Consider the following 20,980-nt stretch of genomic DNA (forward strand, 5'->3'; position numbering starts at 1 on the left):
GTTATTCTTTAGCAGTGGCAACTTGTAAAGGATGTTCCTTTCACAGATCTTGTTATCGCTTATAAAACTGTTGTCAGTTTCTTCCCTCTGCTTTAAATTAAATATTATCTCTTCTTAGTGTTGGTGACACCTGTATTTATACAAAGCACTAGGTAAAATATGAAATGTGTGAATGTATCAGCATATTTTTAATGCTTTAAGGAAGCCTAATAAATCTGGTAAACTTGCCCTTTCTCATGGCATTTATGCTTAATACAGTAATGAGTGGGAAGTCGCTTCTCTCCTCTATTACCTTTCTAGGAATGGTTGCCTCAGAATATCCTTGAAAACAAGAAGAAAATAGTAATAGTTCATCTACTCATGCTGAAGCCTGATCACCCATGTTTACCACCTTTCCAGCAAAACAGAGGCATAAATAGATAGGTAGAACTCAGGGACCAGGGTCTGGATAGGCAAAAATTGTAAGTGGAAGGTGGTGACATCTAATAACTTGGAAAGCCTATGAAGCTCTATTTTATTGCCAGATTCTAGTTTTTGACACAGATTTTGCTCTGTGAACTTGGAGTTTCTATTTAAATTCTCTGGACCTCAGTTTCATCATCCACAATGTGATAAACAATCTTTATTTCTTGGGTTTGTTAAGGATAAGTGGTATGATGAAATCTGGAAACTGTAGGAATATAGACAGTCTATGAGAAGCTTGTCCTACTATTCTTGTCCATTCATCTCTGTGACTTTTTTTTCATATATTCCTTGACTTCTGTACCCGCCCCACTTGTCTTCCTTCGATCTTATTCCATGTCACCTGGGTAGATGGCCAGTACAAACCTGACCCTCACCAGCTACATGATTCCTTCCTACTCCTCGTCAGCCAATGACAATCAGATGTTGGACATTTCTGAACTTTGGGTTATTTCATCTTTGTAATCTCAAAATCAGAGCTATCCCTCTCTCCCTCTAACCTGTGGTTTTTTAACTTTCCTACTCTCTCATTCACATTGAAACTGCTTTTTTCCCCATATCACAACTCTAGTTTTTCAGTCCTTCCTAGTTCACAATGTTCTTCTGGCTGTCCTTACCTTCCCACCTACCAGGCATCCCATGGCCAACCGTGTCACTAATGTTTGCTCTAATATCCCTGAACCCTACACCCTTTGACTCTGCCCCATGTTTAACACAGTAATCTCTGCTACTGGTTTTCTCAGCATCTCTGTGATGATAATTGTGGAAGAAAAGCATGAACATTCCTTACCCACTGTCTACTACTAATACTCCCATCAGTAATTGTTCTATTCATCTTTGATGACATCCCATCATGTTCACCATAATGCATGTTCCAGACATTTTCTGTGTACAGACTCATTCCTACTTCCTTACAGATGATTTTGCTTGGTATCTCATGAGAAGATGTAGGCTATCCATCATGGGGCACCAGATATTCTCTCCTTTCCTTCTGTTGTTATACTTTCTCTACCTACCCAGACTTTCTCTTTATCTTTAGTTTTCTGTCATTTTTCTTTCCTGGCCCAGGCAAAGAAGTGTTCCTCTTCTTTAAAATCTAATTTCTCCACATAAGTTTTTAACGGTCCTTTTCCTTTCTAAGGTGGGGCTACACTCCATCAATTTCTGTTTTTCTAATATCTCTCTTCGTTACTTTCTACTCACGAGTTTTCTAAGGTGAAACAAAAGTCCCTCAATCATTCAGAACTACCATCTTATCTCTTTGCTTCCTTGTATTGCCAACTTCTGAAAATACCAATCTGTCCTCATTTGCTTACAACACAGTCACTCTTTCACTCTTTTTTGTTTGTTTGTTTTGAGACAGAGTCCCACTCTGTCACTGAGGCTGCAATGCAGTGGTGTGATCTTGGTTCACTGCAACCTCCACCTCCTGGGTTCAAGCAATTCTCGTACCTCACCCTCCCGAGTAGCTGAAATTACAGGCACCCGCCACCATGCCTGGCTAATTTTTGGATTTTTAGTAGAGATGGTGTTTCACCATGTTGGCCAGTCTGGTCTCAAACTTCTGACCTCAAGTGATCCACCTGCCTCAGCCTCCCAAACTGCTGGGATTACAGGTGTGACCCACTGCCCCTGGCCTCTTTCACTCTTTAAGCTACCTTATTCACTTAATGTTTTGTGCCTACCCAGAGAGGCCTTCTTTGAGTATGCTATTCAGTGGGCTTCCTCCATTATTTTCTACCCCTGTGTAGTCAGGGCTCTCCAGAGTAACAGAATCACCAAGACATATATAAAATAAGGAATTGGCTCATGCAATATGGAGGCTGAGAAGCCCCATGATTTGCTGTCTCCCAGTTGGAGATCTAGGCAAGTTGGTGCTGTACTTCAGCCTGAGTGTGAGTCTGAAGGCTTGAGCACCAGGGAAGCTGATGTTATAAATTCCAGTCTGAGTACAAGAGAAGACTGGTGTGCCAGCTCAATCTATCCCTGAGAAGGGATAGATTCTCCTTTTCTCTCTGCCTTTTGTCCCTTGGTCATTGTTGTCATCTTTGTTGTCATCATCTCCATTGTGACTGTCTCCTCCTCCTCTTCCTCTGTCTTTCTGTTTCTGTGTGTGGGTCTGTCCCTCTCTCTTACTCTCCTCACTCCCTTGGAGGGATCATAGAATATCATTATTTTGTGAAGTGCTGTGAAGTTCAAAAATCTTTATCTGTGACCTGAGAATTTACCACAAATTTCAGTTTTTACGTTCTAAAACTTTAGTTCAACATTAACGTACCTAACTCTAAACTTCATTTGTCCTGCTGAATCACATCCTTACCTGGAGTAACCAGAATCTATTGATGACACTGTATGCATTTCCTGAGGCTACTGTAACAAATTATCACAACTTCAGTGGCTTACAACAACACAAATTTATTCTTTTACAGTCTGGAGGCTAGACATCTTTTTCTGAAATCAGTTTCACTGTGCTAAATACAAGGTGTCAGCAGAGGCTGTAGAGAGTACAGGCTCTGGCAGGGGAAGCGGGTGCAGGATTTCTTTTCTTGCCTCTTCCAGCTTCTAGATCTGAACTCCTTACATTCCGTAGCTCACGGCCACTTTGTTCATCTTCCAAGCCAATAGTGTAGCATCTTCAAATACATTTCTGTGTGCATCACATAGTCTTCTTTTTCTTCTTCGTATTCAAATCAAATTCTGTGATAGCCCAGGATAATTTCTCAATATTAAGATAATCCGGGATAATTTCCCCATATCACGATCCTTAATTTAATCATATCTGCAGTCTCTTTCGTCATACAAGGTAAAATGTACAGGTGCCAGAGATTAGGACCTGGATATCTGGATATCTTTGGTGGCCATTAATTAGTCTACCACAGCCACCATTTTTCTTTTAGTCATTTAGGCTGAAAAAATTGAAGTAATCTCACCTCTCCCACTCTCTTGTGACCTAATCAATCAGTTATCCAGTCTGCTAGAATCTTCTTCCTTTCTCAATGGCTCTCACACTTATCCCCTTCTGGTTCAGGCCCTTATTTGCATATTTCAGTGACTATTAGTAATTAAGAGTGCATGACTGAAGAACTACATTTAAAATTTTATTCAGTTTTAATTAATTTAAATTTAAATAGATTTCAGAGGGAAAGTCTAGAGAATGCTCCCCTGTGGCATAGGGCATATGACTCCAGACCAACAGATGTTCTTAATCAGGTATGGTGGTGGGCTCAGTAAGGGAGGGCCTGGAGAGCCTTAGTCAGGAAGGTACACTTGAATGGGAAGTGAGAGGAATGGTGGGGCCAGCGACTGTGACATAGAACTGATAGCCAGGAGTTGACCCAAGGCTAGATACAACATGAAAAATATTCAATTGAGAGGCAACTGAATATTTTGAGGCAAGTGGCATGAACAAAAGTTTGCAATCAAGTCTTACTTTTTGTGAGGAGTCAGAGGGCTGTGGTTACATCAGTTATGGACTATTTGAATAACAGGATTAAAGTGGTATGTACCTATTTTGTTTGTTCTGAGCATTCAGTGAGATCATACATGTAGAGTGGTTAGAACATAGTGCCTGGCCCACAGTATGTGCTCAATAAATGGTAGATATTTCTATTAATAACTACTTTTACATAACATATTAATTAAGGGAATCAGCAAATCTGTGTTCTAGTTCTACTTTTTTTTTCTTTTCTTTTTTTTTTTTTTTGAGATGGAGTCTCTGTCACCCGGGCTGGAGTGCAATGGCGTGATCTTGGTTCACTGCAACCTCTGCCACCCGGGTTCAAGCGATTCTCCTGCCTCAGCCTCCTGAGAAGCTGGGATTACAGATGCCTGCTACTGCGCCTGGCTAATTTTGGTAGTTTCAGTAGAGACAGGATTTCACCATGCTGGCCAGGCTGGTCTTGAACTCCTGACCTCGTAATCCACCCGCCTCGGGTTCCCAAAGAACTGGGATTACAGGCGTGAACCACTGTGCCCGGCCTAGTTCTATTATTCTTATGACCATGACATTCACTTTAACTTGTAAACCTCTCAGTGTCCTCAGTTCTGAAATAGGAATCATAATCATACCTGTCCAGAAAGGTTTCTGAGGTTATAAGCATTTTAACCATAGAACACAGAATCTGGCACATTGTATGTACCCGGTCATGCTATTATTATTGTATTTGTTATCTATTTTTGTTATCTCCAGCTCACGAGGCATTGCTACTGTTTTAGGGTAGACAGAAGTTCTTTTGAGGCCTGGACGGTTTCTCCTTCATCTAGTTAACCTCTAGAAGGAAGACAAAATTTAAAGATGCTTTTTTTTTTCTTTTTTTTTCGAGTGGAAAATCTTCATTAACAAAGATTGAGGTTTAGATGGCAAGTTTTTGCACCATACTCTTTTTAGTTCACAAGGTACTAGACAGGTTCCTTGGCCTTAGGAGCCAGAAGTCCAGACGCACCTGTGTTTTAAACTGAAAATTTTCAACCACCAGATTAATTATTTTGGCACTTAAGAAGGGACCCAGAGGCCGGGTGCGGTGGTTCAAGCCTGTAATCCCAGCACTTTGGGAGGCCGAGACGGGCGGATCACGAGGTCAGGAGATCGAGACCATCCTGGCTAATGGTGAAACCCCGTCTCTACTAAAAAATACAAAAAACTAGCCGGGCACGGTGGCGGGTGCCTGTAGTCCCAGCTACTCAGGAGGCTGAGGCAGGAGAATGGCGTAAACCCGGGAGGCGGAGCTTGCAGTGAGCTGAGATCCGGCCACTGCACTCCAGCCTGGGCGACAGAGCGAGACTCCGTCTCAAAAAAAAAAAAAAAAAAAAAAAAAAAAAAAAAAAAAGGGGCCCAGAAAATGGATGGACTATACTACAAAGGGTTGGGAATTACAGAGGCATTCAAGTGAACAACCAATCTGACTTGAAGAGTTTCTCAGAGATTCTTGTCAAAAAATCTTTTATAGCCCTCCTGGTTTTAAGCTACATCTAGGATATCAGTAATAGGCACAGATTCAGTGGTGGAGCGAAGTAAAATCACTTTATCTCAGTGGTGACCAAAATAGCAGCAAAGAAGGAGGGAAGGAGCAAGAGAAGAGGAGAAGGACGATGAAGAGAGGAATGGAAAGATTAGGATGACTCCTCGGTTTCTAGATTTAGACTGGGGAAATTATGGTACCACTAGCTGATGGAATACAGGGGGAGGGACAAGCTTAGAGGGAGTGGAAATGATAAATTCGATGTTGATAAATTTTTTGATGTTGAATTGGCAGTAATAAGTAGCAAAAATAATGAACATTTATTGCATGCTTATGTGCCAGGCCCTGTGATGGGCATGTTATGTTCATCATTTCATTGAATCCTCACAGGTAGGTACGATTATTATTCCCATCTTACAGCTGAGAAAATTGAGGCACTAAGACATACAACTGCTTATTCCTGGTGGTGAATGGCAGAACTAGAATTTAAACCAGAGTTCACACTGTAAACCAGTAGGCTATACTACTCTTCAGTGTGGAACATCAAAAGTGAACATTTCCAGCAAGTAGTTACATGTATGAATCTGAAGTTAATAGAAAAGACCTGGGCCTGAGATCTAGATTTGGAAGTCCTAAGCGTATAGGTGTTAGTAGATGTCTGGGGAGTTGGTGCGATCTCCCAGAGAGAATAAGGCAAGAAGAGAGTCTTGGATGGAATCCGGAGGAACACCCATATTTAAATATGGGTAGACTAAGGAAGCCAGGAAAGAAAACTGAAAAATAGCAGCCAGAGAAGTAGGAGGAAAACCAGGAGAATGTGGCATCACGGAGCCAAAGGAAGAGGAAACATAAAGATGGAGTGAGTTGTCGAGCACCACGGGCTGCTGAGAGGTTAAGAACTGAGAAGGGCCAGGTGTGGTGGCTTACACCTGTAGTCCAAGCAGTTTGGGAGGCCAAGGCAAGCAGATCACCTGGGGTCAGGAGTTCGAGGCCAGCTAGGCCAACATGCCGAAACCCTGCCTTTACCAAAAATACAAAAATTAGCCAGGCATGGTGATGCACACCTGTAATCCCAGCTACTTGGGAGGCTGAGAGGCAGGAGAATCGCTTGAACCTGGGAGACAGAGGTTGCAGTGAGCAGAGATCACTCCACTGCACTGCAGCCTGGGTGACAGAGCAAGACAACATCTAAAAAAAAAAAAAAAACCGAGACAGGCGGATCATGAGGTCAGGAGATCGAGACCATCCTGGCTAACATGGTGAAACCTCGTCTCTACTAAAAATACAAAAATTAGCCGGGCGCGGTGGCAGGCACCTGTAGTCCCAGCTACACAGGAGGCTGAGGCAGGAGAATGGCGTGAACCCAGGAGGTGGAGCTTGCAGTGAGTGGAGATCACGCCATTGCACTCCAGCCTGGGCAACAGAGCGAGATGCCGTCTCAAAAAAAAAAAAAGAACTGAGAAGGGAGAAGGATCCATATATTTTTGAAACAAGGAAGACATTGGTGACTTCAGTGAGCACAATTTCAGTAGATTATCAGCAGAAGTAAAAGCCCAGGATATGAGTTGAAGACAGAATCAGTGAGTGGTGAGGAAGGAGAGATAGCAAGTGTAGATTACTTGTTGTAGAAACTTGGTCATGTGTGGAGAGAAGAAAGATAACATCAAGAAGGGACAGAGTTTCGAAAAAGGTAGAAACTTTGTTTCAGATGAGCAAGATTTGCAGATTTTTATGTGCAGAGGGGGATGAGCCAATAGGATGTTAGAGATATGAATGACGTAAAGGCTAGTTATTGGAGCAGCATTCCTAGGGAGATGCAGGATGAGATTTAGAGCCCAGGCAGAAGTTTGGCCTGACTTAGGTAGGCCTCTCTTTTCCTGTAAGAGGCAAAAAAGTAGGGATTGGTACAGACAGAGAAATATATGTGGGGAGGGGCTCAGGAAGTTGGGGGAGTTTATTTCCAGTGATTTTGATTTTTTGGGGGGCCAGGAAATCGTTCATCTACTGAGAGAAATGTGTTGGGTGATAGTTTGTGGTGCTTTGAGTTTCATGTTTTCAAACAGTTTTTGATCAATGTTTACCTAGCAGCCGAGCAGGGGACGTCAGTAAATATGTTGTACATGGTTAAGTGAGGAGCCCATCTGGCTCATGTTGATTAAGAAACCTATCATTTCCTGGTCTGTGAAGAAGTCTATGGCTTGTAAACTTTGAAAACAGATTATCGGCATTACCTGTTTATCTTCTTCAACTGGGAGAGAATGCCTTTTACCATGTTGGACTTCAGAAATAACTTTTTTTTTTTTTGGAAATGGGGATTTTACTCCATCATCCAGGCTGGAGTGCGGTGGCACGATAAGGACTCATTGCAGTCTTGAACTCTGGGCTAAAGCAATCCTCACACCTCAACTTCCCAAGTACCTGGGACTACAGGTGCACCACCATGCTTGGCTAATTTAAAAAAAAATTTTGTAGGGTTGACTTCTGCCTATATTGCCCAGGCTGGTCTCGAGCTCCTGGCATCAAGTGAACCTCCCATCTTGGTTTTCCAAAATGCTGAGATTTTAGACTTGAACCACCATGCCCTGCCAAAGGAAATCTTTAATAGAAAATTGGTGGGAGGGGGCAAAGAACACACAGAAGTGAACAGCCATCAAGAATATGGTTTCATGATTTACACTATCTCTAACATGGTGCAGAAGGTCAACTTGGTTGACCCTAATCTCAGTACCCTCATTGCTCTCCTTTTTCTCTCCTTGATCCATTTTTTTTTCTTTTTTGAGATGAAATTTCACGCTTGTTGCCCAGGCTGGAGTTCAATGATGCGATCTTGGCTCACTGCAACCTCTGCCTCCTAGGTTCAGGTGATTCTCCTGCCTCAGCCTCCTGAGTAGCTGGGATTACAGGCGCCCACCACTGCGACGGGCTAATTTTTGTATTTTTAGTAGAGACAGGGTTTCACCATCTTGGCCAGGCTGGTCTTGAACTCCTGACCTCGTGATCCACTCGCCTTGGCCTCCCAAAGTGCTGGGATTATAGGCATGAGCCACTGCACCCGGCATTCTTGACCCATTTTTATAGACCTTCTGTGGCTCTCCCTCCACTGCAGTTGGATCATATCAGATAGTCTCTTCTCTTGCACAGTGAGATATATAATCTCCACCATATCCTTTATTGACTTCATGTTCTTGATTCCTCTACTGCAGAAGACCCAACTTTCTTCCATCTGTAGCCTACATATTGCTTATCCTGCAAGTCTGATCAACATTCATGTTCTCACAGAAGCCTTTCTGACTCAGGTTATCCTGTGATAATTGCTTAAAGTTGTTCAGCACGTTAAAACAGTGGTTTTCATCCCTTACTAATCGTTATAACCGCCCGGGTAACAAAAATCCTACCTCCTGGGCTTTACCATAGAGATTCTGATTAAGCCATTCTGTGGTGGCTCTTGGGCTTTGGGACAAGCTGATTCTAATGGTCAGCCGATGTTGAAGACTCCTGTCTTAAAGCTTCTCTGGGGAATAGAAAATCAAGCAAATTGGAAAAGAGCCTAAACAGCCAGAGTTGTCTCTTTGTTCCTTAGTCCTATGCTTGACTTTTGACAATCATCTTGACATTGATCTTTGATTTTTTGTGTGTGTTTTTGCCATCTTCTGCTGCTTTGCCTCTACCCTGTCTGCCAGGTCATCCCTTACCTGCTTGGTTTGATCTGCCTTGACTCTCAGGTGACTGTCACCATGTTTGTGGCCCTCTTTGAACCAGGTTCCTTTCTTGGCTATAGGTTTGTAGCCGTAATCTTTGCAGATTTCAAACTTGCCAAATGGAACCTGATTCCATTTGCAGGCTTCTGGCCCTGCCATGTCAGAAGGATCCCATTCTCTGCCTTACTTCTTTCCATCAGCTCAAATCTTGGGACCTGACAAGTCCATGGTTTTAGATTACTTTAGCATGTACATTCTCTGAATCCTTGCATCTTATCATTGTTCAGCTTGTGCATTAAAGGAAGTCTCCAATGTTTGGTACAAATGTATATGATCATCTCACCTTTACTGTAAGCAAATTAAAGGCAGAGTGCATGCTTTTGCTGTTTGATTTCCCTTCTACTAGAACAGGTGGACACCTAGTAGTTGCTCAGAAAAAGGACTGGGTTTAACTTACAGATTTGTAACCTTACAAAGTTGGAAAAAGTTTGGGTTTCAGAGATGATGCAGGTGCTGGCTGACTGTCCCTCTATCAGGGCATCTTCATTGTATTCATCTAAATGCAGCCCCTGTTTAATTATCTGAGCAGGACTGATTGCTGTTTGATCTAATATTGCTTTGTCAAGCATTAACCAGATTGTTTCATCTGACCTGGGACAGGAGAGAAGGTTGATGACAGAAATAGAAAAGACCCATGGTCTTCTTCCTGGTAGCAGACTGTTCAAGAAGGTAGCAAACCGATGGAGGAAACCCTGTCCTTTTTCTATGGCAAGTCTAAACCCTCTGCTGGTCCCCTGCTGCCCACAAGCCCTCTGGCCTCCTACCTTGGTGACTTCCTACAGTGGGAGGCTAATTTTTCGTTTTTCATTTTCCATTCCCTCCAGCAAACTTACAGCTTCTTTTTGTTTGTTTGTTTGTTTTTGAGATGGAGTCTCTCTGTTGCTTAGGCTGGAGTGCAGAGGCGCAATCTCTGCTCACTGCAACCTCTGCCTCCAGGGTTCAAGCAATTCTCCTGCCTCAGCCTCCCAAGAAGCTGGGATTACAGGCAAGAGCCACCATGCCGGGCTAATTTTTTTGTGTTTCAGTAGAAATGGGGTTTCATCATATTGCCCAGGGTGGTCTCGAACGCCTGAGCTCAGGAGATCCTCCTGCCTTGGTCTCCCAAAGTACTGGGATTACAGCATGAGCTATTGCACCCGGCCTAACTTACAGCTTCTTGGCTGATGACAGCTTAACATGCCATCCCTCCCAGAGTGATAAGGATTTGAAAATAAGCTACTTAGAGACAGCAAACCAGTTGGAAATTCTGGCAATAAAGCTAGCTAATAGGAAGAATCTTTTTTTTTCTCTCTCTCCTTTTCCCTAGGTTGGAGAAGTGGCTTTCCCAGTGCCGTGAAACCTCATTATATTTAGTGCTGCTTTGTAGGTCATCAAATAACAAACAAGAAAAGAAACAGCAAAACATCTTTAGCTAAAGGCCATCTGGTTAGACCATGAACTGGTTTTCCAGTGTAAGTCAAGCCTCTTAACTTTATAATGAGGAAACCGAGTCCTAGAGAAGAATATGATATGCCAATTATTCTCCAGAGGGAAGTCTAGAATCCAGGCCTTTGTTGTTCCAGCCAAATGAGAATTATTTCTATTTGGCTGCTCTGATTCCCCACCAGTGTTTCTGCTAAAAGTTGACATGGTATATTTAGTATTTTTCACAAGTAGGAGAGATACAAGGGAGTTTGATTTTGCAGATGTTCACATTGGAATCTAGAACAAAGTGCCACAAGAACACATGCTAATGAATAGGAAAGTGTGGAGCAAGGAACTGAGTTGAATGGATTGTGCTTGGCAGCTAGATCAATGAAAGTGCCCACAGAAAGGAAAATGAAGGTGCGAGAAGACTGGATTGAGAAAAAGTCGCGGTTAGATTTCTTTTTCAGAGTTTTCTATGGAATCATTGTTGGGCATAACTTAAAAAGGGAGTTTTGAAGAAAGACTTTCTCTTCAATTGGGCCAGCACATCTTGGGTAAAGCTGCACAATCCATATGTGCCTGAGATGCCCATTTCTATATCAAGCAGGTCAACTAACCAGAATCCCCATTTGATGGTTTTCTGAAGTCTCCTTATATTGTATGTTCAAAGTGGACCAAGCCTTCTCATTCAATTTCAATTTCTTGCTGCAGAATGGGTCAACAACTGGGGTCCCATCACTTTTGAAGAGTGGAGGAAATTGGGAGAACTCTGATCCCTCGTCTGCCCTTCTCGTTTTCAGGAGAATTACGTAGAGGTGGGGAGGCAGTGTAAAATCAACCTCAGGTATTTTATTTTTTTTTTAATGAAGTGTTCAGTGATGAACCTGGGCAATGTGCATGACACAGACCTTAAAAGACTTTAAGGCCTGGCGCGAATCCTGCCCAGGAAATACCTAAGGCATTTGCTCTAATACTGGCTTCTTCCCTGCCTTTACCTCTCTTGCACGTTGTTCTTTCACAGTATCCAGTCATAAATGTAAGACTGCAGACAACCTCTGACTGCCAGGGTGTCTGCATTAAACACAAAGGAGCAATTCCCCGTGTCCCCTGATCCCCGAATTTCCTAGTTGATAGGGTATGTCAGGGTATTGTTTCACATCATTCAAATCTATTTCAAATCATTGCTGATTATCCGGAGGCTGAGCTTCAAATCTTTTTTTCTTTCCAGAAGCAGAGAAAACAGCTCATGGGTTGCCCAGGTGCAGGGTGGAGTGGGGAAGAGAAGCAGGAGTGCCCTTCTTCAGCATTCACAGTCCTCCCCATCCACACATTGTCCTGCAACCTCTAGTATAGGAATCCTTTGGGAGCGAACCAAAGGCTTTCTTGACTGGATAAAGTAGCACACCAATCCCCATGGCTCACCTGGCAAACAAAACAGAATAAGGCTGGGTGAGGATGGGAAAAGATTCGGTGGAGATGTGAGTAGAATCTGTCTTGCTGAACAGAGTCTTATTTGCAGTGTCACAGTGGGTGTGGAAAGCTGTGAGTGTTGCCACAAGGGAAGAGCAGATGGGGGAGTGACACAGCTCTCAGCAACCAGGACTAGATATAGAAAAGTAGAGAAGAGGCTAGAAGTGGTTTTTTGAAGTCAGCATGAAACAGAATTTATTCAGAAGCACACCCGAACTTCCTGAGATTTCTGAGCAGATGAAGCAGAAAAGGTGCTGAGCAGTTGCCCTAAACTGTCAATAACAGTGAATCAAACATTCATGAGTTTAAAATCAGAATACAGTCTATAGCCTTGAGGCTGAATCTGAACTAAGGCTAACAACCAGTTAAGAGAGTTGCGTGTTCTAGACTCTTCCTTAAGCTAGTAACACCTGAAGCTGGAAGTAGACACTTTGGTTAACATACATTTTTCAGTGTTTATTTCTGTCTTCATGGCAACTTGGCTAACTGGGTTGATGTGGTGCCAGCTCAGCAGGGAATGAGCCTGGGCTTGTTGATTTACAGCAGGGCCCATTTACTCGTTTGGTTTCAATTTTGAAATCTTAGATAGAATTTAAAATCAGTGGCGTTAGAGTGGACCTGGTAATCTATTCAAAATTAAAAAAATGTTTTTCAGTAGCCTTCCTTAAATCAGAGGAAGGAGAATGCTTCTCTGAAATTCAGAATGCTTGGCATTTTAAAATTCATAATAGGAATCGTCTTGTTCCACATTTATTACTAATATGTGAAAGAAGAAAGGAGTGTGCACGTAATGGATACTAGGAAGGGTCCTACAACCGCTTTAGATGTAAGGGCTCCAAGAAAGACACTAAGAATGATGTTTGGGAGGGGAACTACAGGTATGCCCAAGGCACAGGCAGAGAAGGATAAAGCAATGGGATAAGAGAAACAGGATAGGGACACAGAGAGGGACTCCAGAGAAAAAGCAGAGAGAAAGTGGTGCATATGGGTCAAGGACTACCCAAGGTGCTGATAGCTTAGATTTCCTTTCCTTACTTTAGGCTCCAGGAGGCATTTGGGGCTTACTGCTGGACTGTGACCTTGATGTTTTCAAAATGTTGATAGCATAAACCTGTAGTGTGACTATTTAAACTGTCTCTGACATCTGCCATTTTCATCACCACTCCAACTTGGTTTGTTCATTTGTTGAACAGATATGTGTGGAGTGCCTCACACATGTGCACATCAATGAAGAAAACAGACAAAAATCCCTCCTTTAGTGAACTTTACATTCTAGAAGGGGAAGAAGATAATACACATATAACAGGAGATAATTGCAGATCATGGTAAATGTTATGAATTAAACAGAAATGTATGTTAGAATGACACACAGTGCATGTGTATATGCTCATACTAATTTAGTCTGGATAGTAACAGAAAGCATCACCAAGGAGGTGACATTTGAGTGGAGACTTGAATGATAGGAAAGAGCCACCCAGTCAGACTTGGGAGAAGAACATGTGATGTACAGGGAAGAACAAGTGCAAAGTCCTTGGGGCAGGAATAAGCTCTATGTGCTTGAGGAGGAGCAGGAAGGCCAGTGTAGCTACAGATGATTGAATGAGGGAGAGATAAGTTAGGAGATAAGGTTAGAGAGGTACACAGTGGCCAGATAAGCTAGAACTCTGTAGGTTCTGGAAAGAATTTAGATTTTATTCTAAGAGCAGTGGGAAGCCATTGGTGGGTTTTAAGCAGGGTTTTTACCTGATATGGTATATTTTTTGTTTGTTTAAAGATGACTCTGTTTACTTTGTGAAAATTGAATTGTAAGAGGGAAAGACCAGAGACAAGACTATCCTATCTTTAAGCTATTCGAAAAATCTAGGCTGGAGATAATGGTGACTTGGACTAAGATGTTGGTAGTTGGAGGATATAGGATATGTTGTGAATATGCATTTGACAGAACGTTCAGATGAATTACATACTAGATATGAGGGAAAGGGAAGAGTTGATGATTAACCCATGCGACTTGGATAACTTGTGGTACATTTACTGAGCTAGAAAAATCATCCACCTCAGTCAGTAGGAGTTTGTTTTTGAGTGGATGAGGGGACTACAGTTTGGGACACGTTAAGATATATATTTAGAATCTCTGAGACAATGGCAGGCAACTGGGAATAAAAATGTGGAACTACATAGGACATCAGGCCTGGGGATATAAATGTTTGAGTTGTCATTTAAAGCAATATGGTTGGAAAAGGTCACCAAGGGTTAATAAGTGAAGGTAGAGAAAAGGAGAGAATCAATGGGACCAAGCCCTGGGTAAAACCTTTATTTAGAGGATGAGCGAAGGAGAGTAGCAAACAAAGGAAACTGGGAGAACGGTCATTAAGGTAGGAGGAAAATGAGGAAGGTATCTTGGATACGAAGAGGAAAGAATATTTGAAGAAAGAGGGATTGTATTTTCCAAAGATGACCATAATAACTCCTCTCCCACATGCTTTAGTTACACTGTGAGCATGTAAATCCCTTCATTTTGAACTTGGGTGGACTTTTGTGAATTGCCCTGACCCATAGTGAGTGATAGAAGTGATATTATGTGACTTCTGAGAGTAGGTCATAAAATACAATTCTGATTCTGTTGGGCTCTCTTTCTCTCTCTTGAGATATGAGCCTTTGGAGCCCTGAGCTGCTATGTCAGAAGTCTAATGACTCTGACACCACTGTGCTGTATAAACCACATGAAGAGACCACATAGAGATAGGGGAGAGATGTCTAACGAGCCCGGATGTTCTAGTTCCCATCTATTTGAGCCTCTTCAGAGCAGGCACCAGACATATGAGTGAACGGTCCTTCAGATGATTCCAGTTCCAGACATTATCTGACTGCAGCCCTGTGAGACATGGGAGCTACCTGAATTGTTTCCAAATACCTGACCCTCAGAAACTGGGAGAGATAGTAAATGATTGTTAAACCATTAAGATTGGGGTGCTTTTTTAAATGTAGAAATAGATAATCAGAACAGGGATGAAGAAAAAAATGTCTATTGGATTTGGCAACATAGAGATCATTGATGACTTTAGCAAGAGCATGTTCAATGGAGTACAGAGATGGAAGCCCAAATGGAGCAGATTGAGGAGAGAATGGTAAGTGATAAAATAAATGATAGTGACTAAATGATTCTTTCAATATTTCAATTAGGGGGAGTGAAGATATGGGAAAGTATTTAGAGGGATCAAGGGAAGATTTTTCCTTATTAAAATGGTAGCTACTTAAGCATGTTCATGTGATGATGGAGAAAACTCAGAAGAAATAATAAATTAATAATAGAAGAGAAAATGACTCAGTTCCTCATTACCTCTTACTTGGACTATTGTAATTGCTTCCTGAAGTGTTTTGTCTGTTTCCAATTTCTTCCTACTCTGTTTATCCTACATACTACTACTAAATTTTTCTGGATTCAAGTGCCCTTTTCATCATATCATACCTTGTTCAAATAAAACAAAACAATGTTGGCTACTTCTCCTTTGCCTTACTCATCAGACTACAACTGGAAGGAAAAAAGATCATCTAATACCTTCTCCTTTTAGGTACAGAACGCAACAGAACACAACAGCACATAACAGGTACTTTTAGGTACAGTACAGAACTATTAATTCTAATGTTCAGTATCCACGTAGTTGCCAATATGAAAAATTGATATCATGCCTTATGCAAGTTACATCTAAACCTGCGCTTATATATTAAGAGTAATAGATACTGTTTAATGTTGCAAAATATTCCTAACAGCCATGTGCAATTATTGTAAATGCCATGCTAATTCATGAATACTTCTGGAACCATGAATCAGAACACAAGGGAAGCATGAAAATGGATGATTGGCATTTCTGAGAAACAATACTTCCTTATGCAAGACTCTGTTACATTCATATGGGCAATTAATTTGCTTTTTCTTTTGCCAATGCTTTTCTCCTTCCCAAACACTCTCCATATGCTAAACATTGTCAGCCTTCAAAGTTGGCAGAGGTAAAACTTCCAAACCTGCATGGCATGCAGACCCAGTTGCCTTTTGTTTTGAGAACACAGGGCAATAAATATAGAAATCATTGTCTGAACAGCATTAACCATGAGAGTGGGTGTTGAGGGTTATGGATAAAGGTGTAACAGTGCTGAATCCTGGATCCGGAGTGACAGAGGCAGTTAAGTGTTTTTGGTAAGTGTAATGGGTTTGAGTGGGTGTGTTATAATTTTCTAAAGCTTGGGACCCAGGCCAGGGTTCCCTCTTGACCAGAACTAAGGGTGGAGCTGATCAGAACATTTATCATAGATAATGTTCCTTTGCTTATTTTGTATGCCCCATTTGATCATGAGGTGCTTAAGGAGTTGATTCATATTTTATTCCATATGTCTATTTCATCGCTTCCGCCACAGCCTTAGTTGTGGCCACCATCATCCCTTACTTTGATCATGGCCACCATCCATCAACTGGTCCCCATGTTTGCTTTCTCCAAGCCATATTCTATATCTGGCTTCCACAAGGACATTTCTAAGATGTACAGCTTCTAAGAAGAAAATATTAGAGCTTCTATTTATGTTTGTTTTTATTCATTGTTTAGTTTGTTATATTTGTATGTGTTTCACGTGCATAGTGTCTTAGTATGGTAGCACTTGTGTATAACGTATACATTAATAGATGAATATGTAAATCAGAGGTGCAAACTGTCTCTTTGCTTTCAAGAGAATGAAATAGCAAAAGTGCAAGAGACATGTGTCTCTAGGATCAAGTTCAAGCACCTTAGCATGGCAATGGAGGCCTTACATGATCTGTTTCCACCTCCTTTCACATCAAAGGCAGGAGCAAACCCTGAGGAGCATACAATGCAGGTGATGGAAGTAATTATGATCCAGCAAGCAGAACACAGCACAACAGGGTTTGACAGGTAATAATCCTGACATGTCCCCTCTGTCAGGGGCTTCATTGCAAAGTAGTACAGACGTCTGGAATCCAGTTGCAGATTCTAGAGGTTCAGGCAGGCTGGCAGTTGTCCAGTATCAAAGAAGGCTGTCAGGAGGTAGCAGGCCTCACGGTTAGACTGGACTGGGGCTCAGGGCCAGGACTACAGTTCCTGGGAAGGAGAGGACTGGCAAGAGCAACACAGTTCTCTAGTGCTTGAGGGATGGGAGAAGTATGAAGGTATTAATTTAGAGGCAAATCTCTTTGGGGCAGGATGTTTCCCTACCACCTCACCAGAACCTTTCACAGGGACAGCTCCCAGATAGTCTTGGTATTTTGAATCCACTCACACATGCCCACACTATTCAGTTAGAGAGGGAGAGAGTACTCCACAGTCCCACAGCTGCACTGGGCTTAGGCAAAGGGGAAAAGGCAGTAGCAAGAACTTAGGAAGGACTGTAGGGGGAACAGTGCCACAGAAGCATGAGGACTGTGTTTTTCACAGAACTGGAACCTGAGGTCAGGGCTGACCCAGCAGAAAGTGTGGCTTGAGACAGTGTCCCAGAGTGCTGAGAAGGTATGGCTGATAACCTTCTGCTCTATGGTCAGGGTGAATCCTAGAGTGCGGGGCAGATGCGAACCTGCAGCCGGGAGTGCATGATCCTCACAAAGTAGCCCCAGTCATGGGGAAGGATGCAGCAGAGACTGAGTGTGAGACAGGGCCTGACTCCACATTGCTCTCTGAGACCGGCATTCAAAGTCCTTCACAATTTGTCCCCACAGTAATGATAACAGCTGCCATCTGGTGAGCACTTACTATGTGCCAGCCACTGCTCCCAGTTATGTGTATTAACTCAGTGAATACTGAAAACAACCGTATGATGATTCTATTCATGTCCCCATTCTGAAGATAAGGAGACTGAGGCACACAGATTGATCATTTGGCCAGGAATACACACCCAGGAAGTGGAGGAGCTAAGATTCACACAGAAGGAGCCTGGCACCAAAGCCCATCTCTTAACCTCTGCACAATGGTGCTTCTCTGTGTAGCATACCAGTCTTTATTCTCAATCTGAACTTTTCATGTATGCAATGCCACTGCCAATTTGGGTGTCTCGCTGTCTCATGAGTAGGTTTTGTGTGCCTTTCTTTCGGAAGGTCTTTCCATCATTCTTTTGCCTCTGATCATATGACTGGAATGCCCTTCTTGCTACTCTCAATTTATCCAAATTATACTTGCACTCCAGGTGCCAGCTCAGGTCTTCTTTTGCCTGACCCTTAATCACTAGCCTGGATGAGCTAATGGCTGAGCTATGGCTTTGCAGGCTTTGCAGCTGATTGGAGCTTAAAGGGCAGAGTCCTAGTCCCAACTCTGACACCAGCAGCTGTGGGGCTGTGGAGTACTCTCTCCCTCTCTAACTGAATGGAGTGTGCATGTGTGAGTGGATTCAAAATAACAAGACGACCTGGGAGCTGTCCCCGTGAAAGGTTCTGGTGCCGCAGTAGGGAAAGAGCCTGCCCCAAAGAGATTTGTGTCTAAATTAATACAGTGAGGGGAGAGGGGGCACTTCAGTGTCCTTGGGAATGATTGGGCTTGGCTTCCCTTATTCTCTTTAGACAACAGCGTGTTTCTACTCTCTCAGGAGAGTTGACTCTGGGATGGCATCGCTTATGTTAGTTCCCAATAATCTTGACAGAGTTTCTAATTACAGAGTGGCAGCAGAGAGAATTCTGAGGCAAGTGCACGCTAGAGCAATTGCTAGACAAAGAGTACACAATGCAAGTGACAAGCAGAGGGCAATGGGTAGACTTGTAGGAAGGGGGCAGGAGGCAGGGAAGGAAGCATTCAAAAAGGATATTGGCACAAGTTGCGCAACTCCTTTTGGAAAAGGATTGTGCCATCATCAAAGTGCTTTAGGGGTTCAAGAAGTTTTGTATGAAAGGGAGTCAAAACCCTTTTATTCTTATTGGTTCACATGCTCATAGTCCCTAATTCTCTTTAGGGAGTTGTTCTGGTAATGAGAGATTATTTGGCTCCATGGGAGCACAGTCAGCAGATGACAGGCTGTGTGATTTGTGTGATTTGAGGGCTTCATCATCTCCCCTATGAGCCTGTGAACTGCTTGAGGGCAGTATGATCTCTTTACTAGTGTATTTGCTTCACACCTTGCCCAGGTCATAGTAAGTGATTATTAAACATCTGCTGGGCTGGGTGTGGTGGCTCACACTTGTAATTCCAGCACGTTGAGAGGCTGAGGTGGGCAGATCAGGAGGTCAGGAGATCGAGACCATCCTGACCAACATGGTGAAACCCCGTGTCTACTAAAAATACAAAAATTATCTGGGTGTGGCAGTGTGGGCCTGTAATTGCAGCTACTTGGGAGGCTGAGGTAGGAGAATTGCTTGAATCGGGAGGCAGGGGTTGCAGTGAGCTGAGATCAAACCACTGCACTCCAGCCTGGTGACAAAGCTAGACTCTGTCTCAAAAAAAAAAAAAAAAAAAAAAAAAATCTGCTGAAAAAATGAAAGGGTATTGTATATGTCTGATCGTTTAAGAGACTGGTTTATAAGTGCTTTTTCTAAGTGAAGAGGGCCATGGAGATGGTGCAGATTTTATTCTGTGGGTAGTATAGAAGCTGGGAAGTCAGCATAAGGTAGTGATGCTAGGCCAAAGAGTCATCGAGTTAAGTTCTACATCTATGACAGAAGTGTATTATAGAGGCTGGCGCAATGGCTCATCCCTGTAATCCCAGCACTTTGGGAGGCTGAGGCAAGTGGATCACTTCAGTCCAGGTGTTTGATACCAGCCTGGGCAACATGGTGAAACACCATCTCTACAAAAAATACCAAAAATTAGCTGCGTGTGATGGTGCGTGCCTGTAGTCCCAGATACTCAGGGGGTGGGCAGGGTGGGGGTGGCAGAAGTGGGAGGATAGCTTGAGTATGGGGGGCAATGCTGCAGTGCACCATAATTGCACCACTGTACACCAGCCTGGGAGACAATGAGACCCTGACTCAAAAACAAAAAACAAAAATACAACCAAAAAAGAAATGTATTATATGCGTTAATAGGTGTTCAGTATAGTCCAATGCAGTCAGCAGAAAGCAGGTGAGTCCTGGTCCTGATCGTGCTACTGGTATAGATGGTGAGGTTTCCTAATGGCCCATTAATATTTCTGCCAAACAGCTCCCATTTTCTGTCACAGAATTAGGCACGTGTAGATGTTCAAGAACATGTTGTAGATTTTCAAGAAATATATGTTGAGTAATAGTAGATTGCTTATATTAATATTTACTATGTGCCCTTTCAGGTGAAATAGCTAAGACACAGGAAGTGTCTTAGCCATACAGCTAGTGAGTTGAAAGACCTGGATTGGAATCCCAGCAGTCTGGCTCTGGCACTCTCTTATACCACACTATACCCTGAACTTTAGTTACTCTTTTGAATGGAAGGCATTGAAATTGTTGCTAATAATGCAAATACCTTGGAAGGGAACATATTTGTCCTCTGTTTTCAGCATATTCATCAGTCAATATATTTCTTGACTACAGTATGTGGCCTATACATACCTGAATATGAACTAACTAACACAGTTGAAGTTTCAACATATGCGTACCATCCACCCAATCAAGATAATGATGAATATATTCATCATGCTTAAATGTTTCCTTGTGCCTCTTTATAAACTCCTCTTCTTAGCCCTCTTTACCCTCCTGCCCCATTCCTAGGTAACTACTGATCTGCTTTCTGTCACTATAGATTATTTTGCATTTCTTTTTTTTCTATTTTGTTTATTTATTTATTTATTTATTATTATACTTTATGTTCTAGGGTACATGTGCACAACCCACAGGTTTGTTACGTATGTATACATGTACCACGTTGGTGTGCTGCACCCATTAACTCGTCATTTACATTAGGTATATGGCCTAATGCTATCCCTCCCCCCTCCCCCCACCCCACAACAGGCCCTGGTGTGTGATGTTCCCCT

The sequence above is a fragment of the Colobus angolensis genome, unplaced genomic scaffold (assembly GCF_000951035.1).
Source record: "Colobus angolensis palliatus isolate OR3802 unplaced genomic scaffold, Cang.pa_1.0 Scaffold382, whole genome shotgun sequence".
In the NCBI taxonomy this organism is placed as follows: domain Eukaryota; kingdom Metazoa; phylum Chordata; class Mammalia; order Primates; family Cercopithecidae; genus Colobus; species Colobus angolensis.